This window comes from Cupressus sempervirens, chromosome 9 (assembly GCF_028749045.1).
Source record: "Cupressus sempervirens isolate cs-2001-9-10 chromosome 9, ASM2874904v1, whole genome shotgun sequence".
NCBI lineage: Eukaryota > Viridiplantae > Streptophyta > Pinopsida > Cupressales > Cupressaceae > Cupressus > Cupressus sempervirens.
Window position 1 is genome coordinate 514,094,385 of NC_143126.1, and position 19,819 is coordinate 514,114,203.

The 19,819-nt window shown below is 33.5% G+C and overlaps 1 protein-coding gene across 2 annotated transcripts in view; it reads right to left on the reverse strand.

Moving 5' to 3' along the window:
• The window catches only part of LOC149539614 (calpain-type cysteine protease DEK1-like), a 217,610-nt gene that overhangs the window by 172,432 nt on the left and 25,359 nt on the right, over positions 1-19,819 (reverse strand). The gene's annotated exons all lie outside the window — the stretch shown is intronic.

Below are 19,819 nucleotides of genomic sequence, written 5' to 3' on the forward strand. Positions count from 1 at the left end.
TCTTTTGAATAGTTTCATTCGGGTTGAATGTACTGATAAATCACTTAAATAAGAACTTTCACATGGAAGCCCATTTTTTTTGAGTGCTTAAGCTTTATCCATGTTAATTGGATCCCAAATTCTGATCCACGGATGTATCAAATTAGGAAAATACCTTTGTAAGTCAATTTGAGCAGGCAGCCAGCAGCATATTGGAAAACTGAAACCCTAATCAATAATGGGGATGCCCCAGGGTCCTTTGTGGAGCTAGAGGAAGCATTTCTAAACAAGACGAAGGGATAAACAGAAAAACTCTTAATTGAATTTGACCAAATGCTGCAATTCTGAAAGAGTCGGAGATTAACACTGAATTTGGCAGATCGTTTCAGAAGGTGGTGGTGGAGAGAATCAATCTGTTGGGCGTGCCTTCCCCAGAATAGCTCTGAAGGATGGTCCTTAGGGGATCCAAAAGTCTCAGAAAGAGAGAGGCTTGGGTTTGAACTTTGAAGTGACACCCCAACAGCAGAGCCCTAACCTTCAGTCAATCCAATGACATTAGAGGTCTATTCATTAGAAAAGAATAAAGGAAAGGGTGAGAGAACTACAATCCAAGAAGATATATTACAAGTCAGTGAGAAATACAAAATTATGTCCTCCAATGGAACAAAGGTTAAATCCTCAAGTTCATGCCTGCGAGATGGATGAGATAAAAACCATGCACTTAAAATGCCACCAGAGATTGCCTTCTTTGCGGGAAAATTTTCGAGAAGACCCAAAGTTAGGGGAGGTCTCCATGGAGAAAGGTGAGTTTGAAGGGAGTAGCTCAAATGATAATTAATTGATAGTCAATAGAATACTAAGGAGATGAAGGCTCCTTAAATACAGATTACAAGAGGATCTTTCCATAACAGAAATGATCCAAAATAGAAACACAAAAGAAAACATTCTAAATAAGAACTAACTAGGAAAAGGAAAGATCCTAACATGGTGACCACTACAGAAACATTACACAATTACTTAAATACCCTCCCTTGATGGTCATTCCACTAACTACCCGGTAGAAAACTTGACATAATATGGAAGTCATTTGGACACAAATGCAAAGAAAGATGCCCCCTTCTCTTCAAAATGCCCTACGACAAGAGCCTACTGCTGATAAACTTCCTATTGCTGCAGAACATCTGGATATGACCAAGTACACCAAAATCCCTCCTATTAGATGTTGAGTAACATAGCTGTCCCTCCCTTTATCTAGAGACACCAAGATCAGCTTTAAAAAATTCATAATTCAAAATTTGCCAAATATCATTCAAAGTAGCAACACTGATGTAATGTCCCCAGACTCCCCACTATTAGGAATAGTCTGGGACAAATAATACCTGCAAAATAAATGTTAGAATCACAATAATAACAAAACTAACTATATTATTCTATCCTCTAATTTAACCACAATCTTAAGGACGTCTCTAGATTAGGCTTCCTAGCTCATAGCGACTTTGTGGTCTTCCCGGGAGCGCACCACTTAAGATTCTTTTTGGACAGGCATCCTCTGTCCAAGGTCAATCACATATGCATTTGTTGACACCATCAGAATATTCTGCCACGTTGATTCTTGGCCATGGCGGACATAGAGATCTTAATATCTTGCATGCTCCATGCTTCAAGTCTCATTAATCTCCATGGTGCTAACCCCATTGGTTAACACAATATTATCCAATTTCCACTTTTCCTCATATAAGGAATTTATTATCACAAATATATTCATTTGATTTTTATAAATAAAATCATTTATCTTCAACTATTATTTTTCTCTTATCTACCATAGCCTTATGTCATCAACAAACATATTTGATAAACTTGGGATCAATAACAATAATCCTTCATTAAAAATACTTTCAATATATATTCAAATGAAAATAGCATTGCTTAATTTGACTATAGAATAAATTCCTAATTACATATCTTTCCCTTAACTTAATAAATTCCTAATTACATATCTTTCCCTTAACTTATAAGCCCCGACACATGGATTACCTCTTTCTCTTATTTATTATTATTTGAATGGAGGAAATCCTCTTCCTTATTTTATATTTCCCACATAATATATCATATACTTAACCCCTCTTCTTTTTCCAAGGTAGGAATTTTAACTTTGGCTTTTACCTTAAATTATATTAATAATATTTGCCTTATTTTTAGATGGGTGCATTTATTATTCTACATCTCTTATTTTGGCCACGTTGCTTATTATGATTTCCCTTCTTCATAAATCTTTCAACCACTCCTACTTTTATATTTATTCCCTTTATTATTTTCTTTGTGCCTGTCTTTTTATTTCCTATCTGTTCTCCTTTATTTTCTCCCTCCTTTCTTTAATTCTCATTTTATCCTTCTGATTTTTTTCTTCTTATCCCCGTGAAAAGCAAATCCAACTTTTTCCCATTTAAATATGGGTGGGGCATCTAATGATGTGACTCTTCAAAGGGGCACATAAATTTTTGTCGACTCCTTTATTTTTTTTATTTTTTTTCTTGTCCACTATAATAGCGTTAATTAATGATTTTACTTTGATTACTATTCATTTATTTGAATGTTGTTTCAATCACATTCATAAATATATAGAGTTATTATTATTTTAATTATAAATATTAATTAAAATAAATATTCATTGATGATTTATAGTTTAGTGTTTCACATATTATTTGTATACTTACAACTATTAATATAACTATTTATTACTAATTATCATTGTTTATTGTTTAAATAATTTATTAATAATTTATTACTTTTATATGGCTTATTATTAAAATTACACCAAGGGGATATTACACATGATTTTGTACAAGCCATTAGATATGTTGATATTGACTATCCTAACCTTGAAAAGATTCATGAGACCTTTAATGGTATGCTTGGGTAGATCAAGCATTCTATTTATAGCTGGGATTCTACTTAGGATTTTATGAGAAGCATCTTAGGCCCATTGTAACGTGACAGTGGAAAATTATGAATTCCCCGCTTCACATGGCAGCCTATGGTCTCAATCCCAAATCGTACGCACCAAAACCTGGGACAGTGACTCTATTTGTTGATGAGGAGGTGAGTCTCAAATCTGAAATCTTAAGTTTTTAAATTTAAATATCAAATAGCAAACTAGATATCTTATGATTATCTCTTTATTTCATTTTCATTTAACGTTATTTAATATGTTATTGTTTTCCATCCAACTCAGGTGGAGGGCTTCTTTTAAGGTCCTTTCAAATATGTACAGTGAAAATGATGTTGCTAAACTTCAGGGTCAATGGCTTGCACTCGTCAATCATTGTGGTCCAACCTTTGGTAGGCCAGGGGCAAGGATAGATAAAGTTACATTTGCACAAACTAACCCTATTGGATGGTGGACATGGCATGGTAGGCATGAATCTAAGATGAGAATACTTGTCTTTCATCTTATTTAATAGGTTGTCAGTTCCTCTATTGCAAAGAGAGGAATTGGTCCACATATAGCTTCATCCAATTAGTCAAGAGGAACAAACTTACCTCTAGACGATCAAAGAATTTAGTGGTTGTTCACATCACATTGTAGCTACAAGATCAGCAGAGTATTGTGCATTGTCAAACTCCTAGACTTATGATGTGTTTTTTATGGACAGCCATATATTTGCAGATACATTATTGAATTTTGTTGTTATGATTAGTTGATAGAAGCCTTGGAGCATTTTTTCTATATGTATGCCATATTTTTACAATGAGAGTATTTGAATTTTGTTAACTTGCTATGTATCGAGGTTCTAAAATATCTATGGTGAATGGTTTATCAATGTTATGATATGCATATAAGAAGTCTCTATATATATAATAATCCCCCTATTTTTTTAATAATCGTCCCTTGTTGTCCCCTAAAAATTGGCCTTAAACCATAAACGAACTAGAAACATGTCCAGATCCCCTAAAACATCCACGTCCCTAAAACTTAGTGAAACATAAAATATTGCTTTATTACAATAAACCACATTGACCAGTATTGGAATGGATGCGATATCAAAGAACGTGGGGAATTTGAAGGTAAACGTAGTTCAATCTTATGGAATGTCATGAGGTCCAGCTTCTTGTGGATTCCTAACTTGGCAATAGTCAAAATGCTAATAGAAGGCAAACACTAGATAGGGTGTAGAGTCAACAACCTTTCTTCCTCCCTCCATTACATCGTTGTGGATGTTTATGGGCCCATTACTTGAATTAAAACGTGGGAACTATACAAAAATTTGGATAGGATCATTGTTGCCCATCCCTACTCCCATTTCATCTTTTGTGTGGACTTTAGTGTCATCCTTCACATTCAAAATTAGAGGAGCAGTGTAGAGGTTTAATCAATCTCCAGAGACAAGGCATCCATGATTCATTATTTATAGTTTGATATGTAGACATATGGAATATATGATTTAGGTAGAATATTGTGTATAGTTATGTTCGTAACTACTATAATCAACCATGGAAGAGTGATGAGGTAGTCACTATTTGGAGCACAATGATGAGGTAACCTTTCTACACATGCCATCTCATGGTTGTGACTGAGAAATCTCCATGGGGAAAAAGGAGGACTATGTGGACTACCTTTAGGCTTAGGAAGGATAGATTCTTGGGCATCCAATGGTGAATGATCCTCACAATCTCTACCTTGGTAAGAATTTTCAATCATTCAAAGCCAAGTTAGGAATGGTGAGATGAAGTAGAACAATGATAGGACCCTACACTAGGTAGCACACATCATATGCATGGCACATGCCATGAGGCAAAGAAGGAACAATTTATTAGTTCTTGGACTCAAGGAAGGCAGTTGGAAATGGAGAATGGTGATAGGACCCCACTCTAGGTAGCACACCTAACATGTATCGAAAGGGCTACATGAGGATAAGGGGGAATAATGAACCCACTTTTGGGCCTAGAATAGGAGGTTTCTAGGGCACCTCTTCAAATCATCCTACACTTCTATGGCTTGGTCACCTTAATGTTAAATTAGCACTTTATTGATTTACGCTATTTGTTTCTAAAGAAATATAACCATGATATTATAATTATGAATAAACCCTAACTAGGTTGCAAGATTCAAGTTACTCATCGCGAAACATATCCCTAATCATAAGCAATTGTGATTCTAGGGAAAAATTGTAGTGCAAATTAGGTAAGGGACTTACATTATAATAACTTTCATGTTTTGTGTACACTTGATATATTAATATTAGAGTTAAATCTCTCTATTTTTGTTTCTCTCTCTTCCGTAAATTTACTTCTATTTCTAATGGTCACTCCTCTTCTATGTTTCCATATTCTCTCTCTATTCAATATGGAAACTTTCTCTTTCTTTCTTCAGAATGTTTTTATTTCTCTTTGTTCGTTATAAAAACATTCTTATGTATAATTGTATACATAGATCATTTATGATCTTTGTTTAATAATACATTCATTCTTGTACCATACTATAGCGTCAGAGCTAGTTTTTCGAAAATTAATAATTTCATCGTTGAAATTTTTTGAGTTATTTTTTGAATTGGTTTTGAAAATCTTGATTTCTTCATGAAATTTTAGACTCAAGATTTTCAACATCCTTTGCCATCTATTTGCAAGGATATTTCCTAAAATCCATCTAGGGTTTTTGTATTTTTTATCCTCCGGGTGGCTTTTCTCCATCAACTCGTGCATCATCTACCTTTCCCCTACCTGTGCGACCAACTTCCTCTAAAAAACAACTAGCTTTTTGGCATATTTGGGCTTGCATTTCACCTTTCTTTTGTGAACCTGTTTTTTCTGCAAATATCTGAGCTTACCGCCTCTAGTTCTTGAACTTTCTGCTACGGTTTCTACCCTTCAAATAAAGATGAAATATTATAAACTTGTGAATTCACACTAGGTTTTTCTAGATCTCAACTGGGTCGGTCTCCATTTTTTTGTTCTTTCTATCTTTCATGCTCTCTTCTGAGTGACCTCTCATTTTTTCTAGGTCTTCCGTCAATCTGCCTCAAAGTTCATGTCTTTTCAAACATTCATGTTTTTTGCGTCAAAAAAGTGTCATGGCATCTCTCACCAATCTTCTCTTGGAAGGTAGTCATCAATTTAAAGGAAAGAACTACAACACCTAGAAGCAGAGAATAATGACGATCTTCGAGTACCATAGCCTTGAGGTGCTTGTTCTAGGTACCAAGACTCGTCCTACCACAGACAAATATTGCAGAATATGCAAAGCTCATTGATCATCCCAAGTCTTCCTTTTACACCTTTTGAGGATTTTCGAGCAATTTTTTTTGTTTTAAAGTTAGTTAGACTATTAAGAGAGGGAATTAGAGTCAAATCTCTCTCTTCTATAGATTTACTTTAGTTTCTAATGGTCACTCTTCTTCTATGTATCCATATTCTCTCTATGTTCAATATGGAAACTCTCTTTCTTTCTTCAGAATGTTTCTGTGTCTCTCTCTTTGTTTGTTATAGAAACATTCTTACGTGTATATATATGATCTTTCTTTAATAACACCTTCATTATTCTACCATGATATGATATAAGAAGATAAATTCCTACCAAATGACTGTCGCATCCTAAAAAAGAAGCTCATCTCAAACTAATGAAACCATTCCCTAGTACATACTAAGGCATGCCTCTTGCTAAAGAATTGTGGCCCACCATTCCCTTGGATGATAAAATGGAGAGAAGGATTACCTTAGCAAAGGGTAGGTTGTTGTCTTGGGCTACGAGAATCATAAAACTCAAATTAGTGATCTCATCCATCCTGATCTACCTTCTTTCTTTTCTATTCCCATCTGTAGATCTCAATTTGCAGATCATTTGGAAAATGAGGAAAGTTTTTTTCGCAAGGCCTTGTAGACAAGAAGAAAATTGCTCTTCTAATTTGGAAGCAAATTTGCAAGCTTAAGAAGCATGTAGGTGCAAGCCTACAATAACCACCTATGGATAAAAAAGCACTTGTAGCGTAGCTAGTTCGAAAAATTTACAAAAGGAACCTTAGTTGAAATGGGTTAAAAAAATCCAAAGTAAAATACCTATGGCAAAAAAAGTACTTGGAGCACAGCTAGTTCGAAAAGTTTAATAAGAATCTTAGCTGAAATGGGTTAAAATAATCCAAAGCAAATACATGACGAGGATAGCTAGCACTGTTGAGTTTTTAAAATCACTCCAAATGTAATGCCACTGTATATGTTTTTTTCTCTATACCCGAGGACGCGTTCCCCCCAAAAAAGACATCGTTTCAAGGATGGGGACATTCCCATCCCAGGGACTTCATTGGGGACTTGCATCTGTCCCCAATTTTTTAAAACACGAAAAAAAAAAATTTTAAATGTCACTTTTGTCATCCCCGTTTGCGTTCCCCCCGTCCCCAAAATCAGCAAAAAAAATTGTCACCCCGCTGTCCCCTCTCATCCCTATCCCAGAAACTCAGGGGAACATAAGTTTTTTTTAGATATTTTCCAAGTGCAGATCCAAATGCATATATATATGAGTAGAAGAAACATGTCTCCATGTTAATCAATATTGATTATTGTAAGTTAATTTCCATTAGACATTATTAACAGCAATATATATATATATATATATGTCTAATTGATGATTAATCAAATGTGATAGTATTTAACCAATAACCATAGGGGATTAACTTTAGATCAATTCAATCTGACTGAAGCTACAACATTAACACTCTCTCTTAGCTCAAGAGGATTGGCATAGAACACATTATTCTCTCAAGCATATAGAGAGATATCATCTCAATATGATATTCTTGAAAAAAAACATAAACAAGGATATCAACATATATCCATCAAAATAGATGTTATCTTTCAATATCCTCTAAAGTATGATTCAGCAAGGAATATCAACCATATGACATTCATCATACTTATATTCTCTTGCACTAGCCTCATGTCCATGAAGTCTACCAAGAGAATACATCATGTCCTAGAAGGATATAGGTTATCTGATCTCCGACACACTTAGAGATAGCAACTGAACATAACCATCAGATAAAGTTATGATCTCAAGGAAAACAACTTAACGTAGTTCATCATGACAAGTATCATGATCTCCGGCACATTTTTGGACAGCAACATAATGTAGTCTATCATCACATGTTCGTTACCATGATCTTCAGCACATTCTGGGATAACTTAATGTAATCCATCATGATAACAAGTCAAGCCATAGTAAATATCGTCAACTTACAATAGCAACCTCACAAACACATCAATGAAAGATCGTTACCTCTCATGATGTTTTCCAACAAAATTGTGTAATAACTCACATGATATCCACCGTGAGCCAAGTGAGAGGGTGGATCCACCATAACTGCTCCTAGAGGGTGGAACAAGGGTTTTCACCTCAAACTTCTCTCTCACAGAGTAGAATGCATTACAAGGAATCTCACCTCGAAATTCTCCCTCTTAATCTGTTGACTTTTTCCATCCAAGCTTGCTTCTAATGGATTATCAGACTCCCTTTTAATCTTATATCAACCTTCTAACCTCCTCGTACAAGGTTGGCTCTAATGAAGTTACGACTCCCTCTTTATATAGAAGGATACTCATAATCTCAACCATCTTGTTTCAAGAGCCTCACTTCATCCAGCCAGATCATCAGATGAGGAATGAATTCCAGATCACAACTTCTTTGGAGCTATTGTCATATTATTGAGTCTGCACAATATTTGGTAGCATAAATAAAGTACCAACCTTTTTTTACTAAAAGAGCATCCCTAAACATAAAGGAAACGATCAAGGAAAATAACTCTTATAGTATGTATACAATTAAGAGAGACTTTAGTGAGTAGATAAATGTAATACTCAAGATAATGAATACTTACCTGTGCATCCTTGATACAAGTTGCTTTAATGAAGGTCCATATCGGTCAAGTCCGAAAATGCCTCCATATAAGCATTTGTCAAACAATGGGAATTAAACAGTGGTTATTATTTCCCCCCACAATGTGAAGTTCCTACTCTTATATTGTTGAACAATTTTGCATCATATTCAAGTATGGAAAATTTCTTTTCGTTCTTTGCAAAGAATCATCCTTGGGAATCAAGGGAAAGAACAAGAGCATAATAAAGTGAATGACTTTTATATTACATGTATGGATATAGTTAAGAGATTGACTACGATATGCAAATAAAATTAGTATTCAAGAGGCATTAACCAACAATACTTATCTCAAGATGCTCTTTAACATCTTTGCAATTTGCTTCTTTCTTATTTGAGTATTAGTCTTCTTTCAAGCTCTAGTTTGGTCTTCAATAATGCAATCAAGTCTGAATTGTCTCCAATGACTACAATATCAGATAAATCAACCAACTCTGGCATTAATGCACTCTCTCTTTATGACTTTTCACATAAGTCGCAACACTTAACAATCAAACCTCATTGTATTATTTCTTCTCTTAAATCTGATTGCAGCCTTTTATAGAATCACTTCTTTTAGTACTTACAGTCTTCTATCAAAAGTACACAGCCTTTGCACAAATTTTAAAATTTCCTACCTAGCACTTCTCTTTGTTACAATTTTGGCATGGCTGAATTTACGAGATCTTTAAACATTATATTCAAACTTTTGTGGTAAACTTATCCAGTTATTGTGATATAGGAAAAGTAACAGAACTGAGATTTACAAACAATATCAACACCATAGCTAGCAACAGCAAAATTGAAAAATGATTACTACCCGGAATCGATTCCCATGGACCCATAAATTTTAGAGAATTCAAAGAGCTCCATCTTTGCCAACAAGCTTGACCATTCCAAAGTCTGTGACCTTGACACAGTTAAGAATTCATTCTAAATATTCTAATTCTTGACCAGTCTGCATTATTTCATTGTAAATTATCATGAAATAGACCTCTTGAGTCTTCAATTAGTCAAAATCTCCTGAAGATCTTCACATGTAATTTTGTCACTTTTATAAGACTCGATGTTGTCAATATGTCAGCTCACTCCCTTCTATACATAGAAAATTTAAACATATTTAAGACCACTTCAGACTATGCACCCCTTTAAATCGCCATTTCTCAAAATGTCTCCTCCGCAGCTAGAGTTGTCGATGATAAATATCGATGTACATGATAGGCATGAGTTGCTTCAATGAAACTACACAATTATATATTCGCAACATGATCTAAGAGATTCGATATTTCATTTGTTAGGAAACTTGAAAATAAATCATATCAGTGGCTAATACAAACTTCAGATCAACTGGGTGCCACAAATATTTCAAAATTCAGAAAGGCGGTGTACCACTTCTTTGTGCTAAGTATTAAGTATGCAAAATTGATATCAGTATGTTAAGATGCGCCAACGGCTCCTGAGTATTGAATATATATCCACAATATTTTTAAGGAATACACTGCATAAGAATTCAAGGTCAATAAGTCACTAAATTCCCATAGATATATTAAAGGTTCCTGCATTTGAAACAGGGCTCCTGGCAGTAGTTAATGTAGTATGACTGTTGTTTTGATAGTCTCGTCTCTGTCCAGGCGATCCAGACTCTTCTTCCATATGTGACATGGTTTCCTCCCGATGTCTTTTTCCCAATATACCAAGCCAATAATGCAATATATCCACTTAAGGAATATGTTTTTTCCAGAAAAGATCTCATTGGAAATCCTTCGCAGCTTTTAGAGTAAAAGAGAACAACGGAGTGCCTTCATTTTAAAGTATTCCCTCGTTTGTCAAAACAGCAGAATGTTATATTGTGTTTCTGGCCTGAACAGTGGATTTAGCGCATCATCACATACAGATTTGTATAACTGTGAATCTGACAAATTCAGAACTGATGGAACTGGCATGCTACCTAATGATTGTGAGAAAATTTAGCAACTACAACCTGAAACAATTTTTCAGTACCACTGCAAATGTAATGGCACTATATATGTTTTTTCTATGTTTTTCAAGTGCAGATCTGAATGCATATATATAGCCTATAGGAGTAGAAGAGACATATCTCTATGTTAATCAATATTGGTTATTGTAAGTTAATTTCCATCAGACATTATTAGCAACAATATATATAGATATAGATATATCGATATCGATATATATATATATATATATGCATGCATACATACATATATACATACATACATACATATATATATATATATATATATATATATATATATATATATATATATATATATATATATATATATATATATATATACTAAGTTACCATATTCATCCCTCTACAGGGAAATTTGAGATTTGATTCACAAGTAAGTTAAATTCGATCCTGGTTCATGTCACATTCGTGATTTACCTGACAAATTCGTTGTGGATTCTCATTTTCGCACCTTGGTCGAATCTAGGCGAATGTCTAGCGAATTTGGAGGACAACGGAAGAACCCGGATGGAATGACTTTGACCTTGTAACGAATTTGCGCATGTGACCGAAAATGTTTGACTTTTTAAAAAAATTTACTTATTAAGACAGTTTCTAAGTTTATTAATCTGCTTAATGTTTAACTGACCGACCCTAAAACATGGCCTCCTTAACATTTGACTTCATTTTGAATATTTCACAAACTCGTCCTCATTCATGGCTGTTTGAACCAAGTCACCCGCCTTCCTAAAATCATTCTAAGGCAACAATTCACCCTAGGTCCCTAACATTCTGAGTTTTGTGGCTGAGGTTGAGCGATTATCATTACTTCTAGTTCTGACTCCTGAGAACAACGAAAAAGGAAGGCACGTTTTTGTTTCCAATTTATAGCAAAGAGAGGCAGCGATTTCTACTGCAACTCCAGAGATCAAAACAGAGGTAGGGAAATATCAAATATAGTCATATTCATATTGCATGCTGATGCAACTTGTTTATGCATCATAGTTTGATATTAAAATTAGATACGAATAGCAATCTGAGATTCTAATTTCTCTTAAATTTGAGATTATAATTTCATTGCTTTTGAGATTCTTGGATTTGAACTGTTCATAGTTTTTTCATTTTGAACTTACTAATAGAGACTAAGAATCCATTACAACTTGACAATATTTTTTTTTATTTTTTATTTTATGTTTTATTTGTTGCATATTTTTTTGTAGATTCCATCATGGCTGCAAGTGCATTTGTTGCCAATAACCCCAACTTAAAAATTGACAAATGTTCCCCACTTTGGAGACATGTGCAAATGATTCGAAAGATGCCAGGTGGAGGTTATGTGTGGATTTGTAGCCACTACAGAGAGGAATTTAGTAGCTTTTATAGTAGAGTAAAAGCACATTTGTGCTTTATTCCTCAAAAAGGCATCAAATTTTGTACCGGGAAGCCAAGAGTAATGGAGTGCTACCTAAAACTTTCCTTCCAAATCACATCATAAACAAATATATTCAAGAACAGAAGCAAGCAGAGGAAGCTACTAGGAGGGCAAATCTTTCACATCGGTTGGAAAGTGGTAGGCCTCTAAAGAAAAAAAAAACATCATCTATATTTTCAATTACCGCTCCTAGTGAACCACCTGCAGAGTGCCGTCCATTCTTGTGTCCTCCTCAACAACAGATTGTAAGTAAAAGAGTAGTGGGACCAAATGAAGCTAGAGACATTGCTGATCAAGCCATAGCCAGATGCGTTTATGCCAATGGATTGTCATTTAATGTTGTTTGCTCACCGTATTGGCAATACATGGTAAGGGCAATCAATGAGGCTCAAAAGGGTTCAAGGCACCTGGGTATGAGAAGGTACGCACCACTTTATTAGATGATAACGTGGCCCGTGTAGAGAATGTCATGTTGCCCATCAAGGATGCATGGGTCGAAAAAAGTGTTACAATAGTATCAGATGGAGGGAAAGATGCAAGGAACTATCCTTTGGTGAATGTTCTTGCAGTGTCTACAAGAGGTGCAATGTTTCCAAAAGCAGTGGATTGTGAAGGAGAGGTAAAGGATGGTCCTTCTATTGCAAACATTCTCATCCAAGCTATCGAGCTAGTTGGCCCTCAAAATGTTGTTCAAGTAATAACCGAAAATGCAAAGAATTGTAGGGCTGCCAGCTTATTGGTTGAGGAGCGGTATGAACACATTTTTTGGACACCTTGTGTGGTGCACTAACTCGACCTAATGCTCCAAAAAATTGGCACTAAGGTTGAGTGGATAAAAAAAATGTATGAAGACGCATTAGAGATCCAAATGTTTGTCACGAACCACCATATCACGCAAGCCATATTCAAACAATTCTCGAAATTGGAGTTCTTCAAGGTAAGTTGAATTGTTTAAAATTCAAACATGTTTTAGAAATCTAGCCACTTTAGTAAACTTTCTATGTTTTCAAATTTTAATCTATTACTGTTTTGATTTTAAAATAGGTTGTTGAGACCCCCTTTGCCTCCAACACCATTGTTCTGAGGCACCTCATCAAGGTTAAAGACGAATTGACTAGAATGGTAACTAGTGCTAATTGGAGCATATGGAAGCAATCTAATAGTGATAAAGCAACTGCCATAAGGGAATTGATACTAAATGAGTCTCGGTGGGATCGTGTTGAGTACCTTCTGAAGATCACCGAGCCTATATTGAGCATGATCCGATACACTGACATGGATAGGCCTTGCTTGGGTGAAGTATATGATGGCATTGACTCCATGATTGAGGACATTAGAAATATCATAAATGAAAAAGAGCAAGACCCTGATGAAATGTTCTTCAAGGAGCTACAATTAATCATGATAGAGAGATGGAACAAAATGACTACCCCTTTGCATCTACTTGCATTTTCCTTAAGCCCCAGGTTCTATAGCCAATCGATCCTCAAGAGGAGTATCACTAGAGTTCCCCCATACAGAGATCCTAAAGTTGCTCGAGGGTACAAGGCAGCCCTTCGAAGACTCTTTCCTGAGCACCTATGACCTGCAGTGAAGTCTAAATTTATGAGTTTTGCGAGCACTAATGATTGTGGTCTTGACGCTCTTGAAGACGAGAACAATGTTGATGCTCATAGATGGTGGTACTTCCATGGACAAAAATACCAACACTTGCAGCCCATTGCCATCAAAATTTTATCACAACTTAGTTTTTTAGTCTTAAGATTCTAATTACTAGTTTCTTGTTGGTAAATATTCAAAACTCTAATTTCTAGTTTCTTGTTGGTAAATTTGCATTGATAGGTTGCTAGTTCATCATCATTTAAGAGGAATTGGACCACATACTTCTTCATCCACTCAATAAAATGCAACAGACTAAACTCCAAGAAAGCAGATAACTTGGTGTTTGTGCATTCAAACTTGAGGCTCACAACTCACAAAGAGAATACGTACAAAAAGGGAGGAGGCAAAACAATGGAATGTCAAACCAGAGGCCACGTTGTTGGAAGTCCACTTCGATGCACTTGCAATTGAAGATGGTGATCCTAAGATACATGGTACTAATGGAGCTGATCCTAAGGCTACGGCTGAGACTACGGTTGAGATTGTTCACGCTAGTGGCACTAATTGTGCTTCTAATCAGTAATTGCCTAATGATGATGAATTCTTGGATGATTTTTGATGATACATTGATATTTGATCACATATGAGTCTATGACCGATTACTAATTACTGATTAGTAATGTTGACATTGTTGTTTTAAAGACTAAAGTTTTGAACTAAAACATTCATATGGTGGTATATTTTGACATTTTGGCAAAATATACACTCATTTTTACAATAAATAGAGGCAGTGTTAGTGGAATTCATCAATAGCAAGTCAGCCTTATATCTAAAAACTAGTTAACAGACTACGGTAACAAAATGAGGCATGCTTAGATGAGCCTGAGTGTACCATTATTTGTAGGAATTGGCAACAAAGAGGTAGAAGTAATGAGAGCCCAAGCTGTTTGGAAACCCCCACAGATGGGATGGTTCAAGATGAGCTTTGATGGTGCTTGTAGTATTGACCTTGAGGCATTGTGAGCTGGTTGTTTAGAGAGGCTATAGGATGGTTCAATTGTGGATCAACTGACTCTACTACTAGAAGAAAACACCAATATGTGGCCAAGTTCCAACATTAAAACAAGGACTGATCCTCTGTAAAGACCTAGGGATTAACATGTCGGAAGTAAAGATGATTCGGCATTGGTGGTTGATGCCAATAGGTCCAAGGATACACCCAGTTGCAAAGTTTAGAGTTCAATGGATAGAGGTTTATCCATTCTTGGGGCCTTTGAGGCATACTCCATTATGCACACCTGCTGAAAAGCTAATATGGAGGTTCATGCATTCGCAAACCTAGCCATTGATGGAAAGGAGATTGAATTAATTGACACGTGAGTGAGTAGCCTGCTGACAGCGGATGGTTTGCACTAGTTCCAAGCTTTGATACAGAAAATTTAACTGTGTCCATGGAATATCTTTATCACAAGTTTGGAATCATGCCAACATTATCGAGATTGAGTCGGATTATGGCAACTACGTTTGTCATAAATGACCACAAATGTGTCATCAATTCGCAACATTGTTCCATTCATTTGTGAAAAGGCAAGGTGTAGAGGTGTTCAAGCTTGTGCCAGACTGCCTTTGGGCTGGTATGCTTGCAAGCTCTATGCCCTTGTTGGGCTGCCATGCTTGTGGATCTAGGTTGTTCTTATGTCAATGCAAGGCATGAGGTTCCCCATTTGTGGCCTCAGTTGATTATGGGCTAGGATAAAACCTTGTAGCTGATAAAAAAATGATATAATTTTACTAATGTTATTATATTAAAAATTAATATATGAATTCATGTTAATATTTGAGGTCCCCTCATGGACTAGCAACTTATTCAATGTTTTGATTAAAGTCATTTTACATTGTCTAAAAACTGATAATGGGGTCCAGCAATATATATATTTTAGAGAAAATATTAGCGAAGTAATGTTGGGCAGGGAGGATTGTTATGTCCCCAAATTTTTATAAAGTTAATTAAAATTAAGTAGAACAAATTATTAATATTATTATTAAAAGGATGAATTTAATTAATAATTTTGTTATTAAAAAAGTAAAACTAATCAAATATTAAATAAGTCACTTAATTAAATAAAGTTCTGTGATTATTAAAGTTGCTCTAGTCCTCTAGATGTTCCCTGGAGTTCATTTTATATGTTCAAATGGTTTATCGAAATTGATACATGATTCATTTCCTTTAAAGAGCCAACTATTGAGAACGGTAACCCTTGGAAATTTGGAATTGAAGGTGTGGACAAAACCACATCCCTTCCCATGGAGTGTTTGCAAGGTAGCAACAAGTGTTGGAGACGAATTTGACAATCAATTTAAATAAAAATATGGAAGATTTACCAGATATAAGTAAGGGTTCAAGAGAAATTTTATTGCAGGTCAAAAACTAGGGTTTTAATTTCCAAAAAATCGGAAAGATTTGTGCCAAACCTCATTTTGGAAGCGACAGAAATTTATTACTGGTTTTTAGCAATGTCTTGAAGCTGACTTGAAAATCAATCAGGCAGGGTTCACATCAGCAGTCGGGCAGCTAGAGTTTGGAACATGAAATTATATGATTTGAATTAAATCTCAATTTGGGTTTGGAGGTTTTGATGCAACCTTTATACAGATCGCTTAGGGCTTTATTCATTGTCCAGGGGTTTTTTAATCCTAATTCATAACAGCCTTTCAAGCAGATCTGAGTGTTATATTTGGAGCAGCATTCTTGGTGGTTTGTGTTCACTTTGAATTAGGGTTTCATTGCCTAAACTTTGAGCCACTCCTACAAGGACACATTCATTATCTGATGTTCACTTTCTCATGATTTGGTATGTATTAAACCTAACTGATTTGGGACTGCTGCATTTCTGGGCATGATTGTCATGTTTGGATGTACTTTCAAAAGTTATCTCCATTATTTCAAAAGGTATGTAGTATGCATTGTTGTTCATATATTGTGTATCTCTCAAATCCATGTCAGCTATTGGGCAAACCTTTTGGCAGAATAATTGTGTTTTGGTATTCACTGTTGTAAGTGTAATGCCTACCCCTACTTGACTTTTCTGATTTGTTTTGACTGGATTCTTTTAGGCATGTTCTATTATTATGTTTTATGATTAGCAGTGCTGGATTATTGGAATTGATTAGTTGTATTTCATATTCAGTTGATATATATATGTTGAGGTACTTAGTGCCAGTTATTTCAGTTATTGAATGATGTTAGTTAGACGAATGATTTTTATGCGGTTTCTAGGGATACTTACCCCATACTTGCATGTGTATGGTGTACGTGTATGTTTTCTTTATGTTTGGCATTTCTGATGTGGTTGAGGAAGGGAGTCGTAATCACTTGCTAGTCGGGATCTACACGATGAACCACTTTCTGCCATTGCCTATTTAATTTAGAATATTGTGTTTGTACATGCATGGATTTTATGCAGATTGCAAATACCGGGTATCAACTTCCCTGAATTGCCAGGATGAGCGTACCCTATCGCAGTATTTCAGTGGTATAAGTGGGGAGATAACTCTTGAGTCCAAATTCTAAACCCTAAACCAATTGTTCTAGGAAATAGGACAAGTATCTGAGTTAGTTTGCCCATCTGAATTTGTCAAGCGACATGAATAGGTGATTTTGACCCTGGAGTTTGATAATGTTCTTCGCCTTCAGTTGAGTTGTCATTTTTTGGTTTTGTGGGTATGTAGTGATTTTCTGTTATAATTAAATCAAATTAAAAGATAATTTAATGATTTAATTTAATAGAAATTTTATAAAGAAATTTGATATTTAATTATATTTAATTAATTAAGAAATTAATTAAATAAAAGAATTAAATTTAAAGATTTTATTTTGACGTATTTATATTTATTTAATTTAATGATACTTTTTAGAAATTTTATTTTAATAATAAACTATAAATAATGTTATTAATTAAGTTAATAAATATATTATTAAAAATGTCTCATGAATTAATTAAACAAAAGAATTATATTTAAAGAATTTATTAAAGTTCTATTTTTGACGTATTTATATTTATTTATTTTAATGATAATTACTTAGAAGTTTTATTTCAATAATAAACTCTAAATAATGTTATTAATTAAGTTTATAAATATATTATTAAAAATGTCTCGTGAATTACTTAAATAAAAGAATAAAATTAAAAGATAAAGTTATAGTTCTAATTTTGGCATATTTATAATTATTTTATTTAATAATAATTTATTTAGGAATTTTATTTTAATTAATAAAATATAAATAATATTATTAGTTAAATTAATAAATATGATATTAAAAATGTTTCATGATTAATTAAAGTGAGAAAGAACATTAATTTAATAAAGATATTTTAATTCAAATTGCATGAAAATTGTATATAGAATATTCAATATTTAATTATATTTAATTAATTGAAAAATTAATTAAATAAAAGAATTAAATTTAAAAGATTAAATTAAAGTTTTAATTTTTGCATATTTATATTTATTTTATTTAATAATATTTATTTAAAAGTTATATTTTAATAATAAACTCTAAATAATATTATTAGTTGAGTAATAAATATTATTTGATTAAAAATAAAATATTAAAATATGTGAATATTTGATTAATTAAAAACTAATTAAATTTACGCTTTAAATAAAAAGTCTAAATTAGACGTTTAAATTTAAAAAATTGGTTAAAGAAATATTAGAATATGATGTTATTTAATTAATTAAAAACTAATTAAATATGTACTTCAATTTAAAATATTTATTTTAAAAGTTTAATTTAAGAAGTTGGATAAAAATAGAATTAAAAGATTAAAAGACTAAAGATTTAACATTGATTTATTATGATTATTTAATCAAAAATTATTAAATTAGAGTTGCATTTAAATAATGAGCTTTAATTATTCTTATTAATTTAATAATAAACTATGCTTTAAATAGTGCTTACACTAATTAATAAGTGGAGGAAAAAAAAATATAACAGAATATTTTAATTAAAAAGTTCTTTAAATGTGCATGAAAAAATTTAATTTAAAAAATTTGATTACAGTTCTAATTTAGGCGTATTTATATTTATTTAATTTAATAATAATTTATTTAAGAATTTTATTATTAATGAACTCTAAATAATATTATTAGTTAAATTAATAAACATTATATTAAAAACATCGCATGATTTAACAAAAGAGAGAAAGCTTTAATTTAATAAAGTTTATTTTAATTATATTGCATAAAGTGTGTGAATGAAAATTAAAATATAGTAATTAAAGACAAAGGGTTTTCGCATAATTGCATGATCAAAGCCTTGATTTGGGAGAAAAACTCTTTATTAATAAAATTACAGCTCATTTCTAAACACACAAGTTTGAAGAAGCCAATTTTCTAGAAGAGGGTTTTTGAAGGAAAAGGAAGATTCTTGCGTGTTTGTGCATTCATTGTTTTAGCATCAGATCCATATAAGATTTTGTGGATTTGTGCAGTAATTGCTCGTTCTTTGAATTCTCGTCTTCTTCGTGTCTATTGTGTTTCTGTTTTCAAAAGTTCTCTGGGTTGAAACTCTTGTTTGAGAAAATTGATTTCCATTATAGAATTGTTTGTGATTTAATCTGAAAACTTTTAGTAAATATTTAACTTTAGGGTTTTCAAAACCTAATGAATTATGAAATTCACTTTTGTATGTGCTTTATGTGACGTGTGATTTACTGGTGTTGGGGTTTTTGGGTTTGTCTTAGCTTTGGCCAGTCAGGATGTTTACCAAAGGCTTGGGAGTTTTGTCTATGATGTCATGATGATGTGTTGTATACGATCTTTTATACTCAACCATGGTAATGTGTTTGGTATGCTCTATGAGATGTTTTGATGCATTGATTGTTATTGTTTTCCAGTGTTCTTGTGTGAAACTGAGGTGAATGGTGTGACC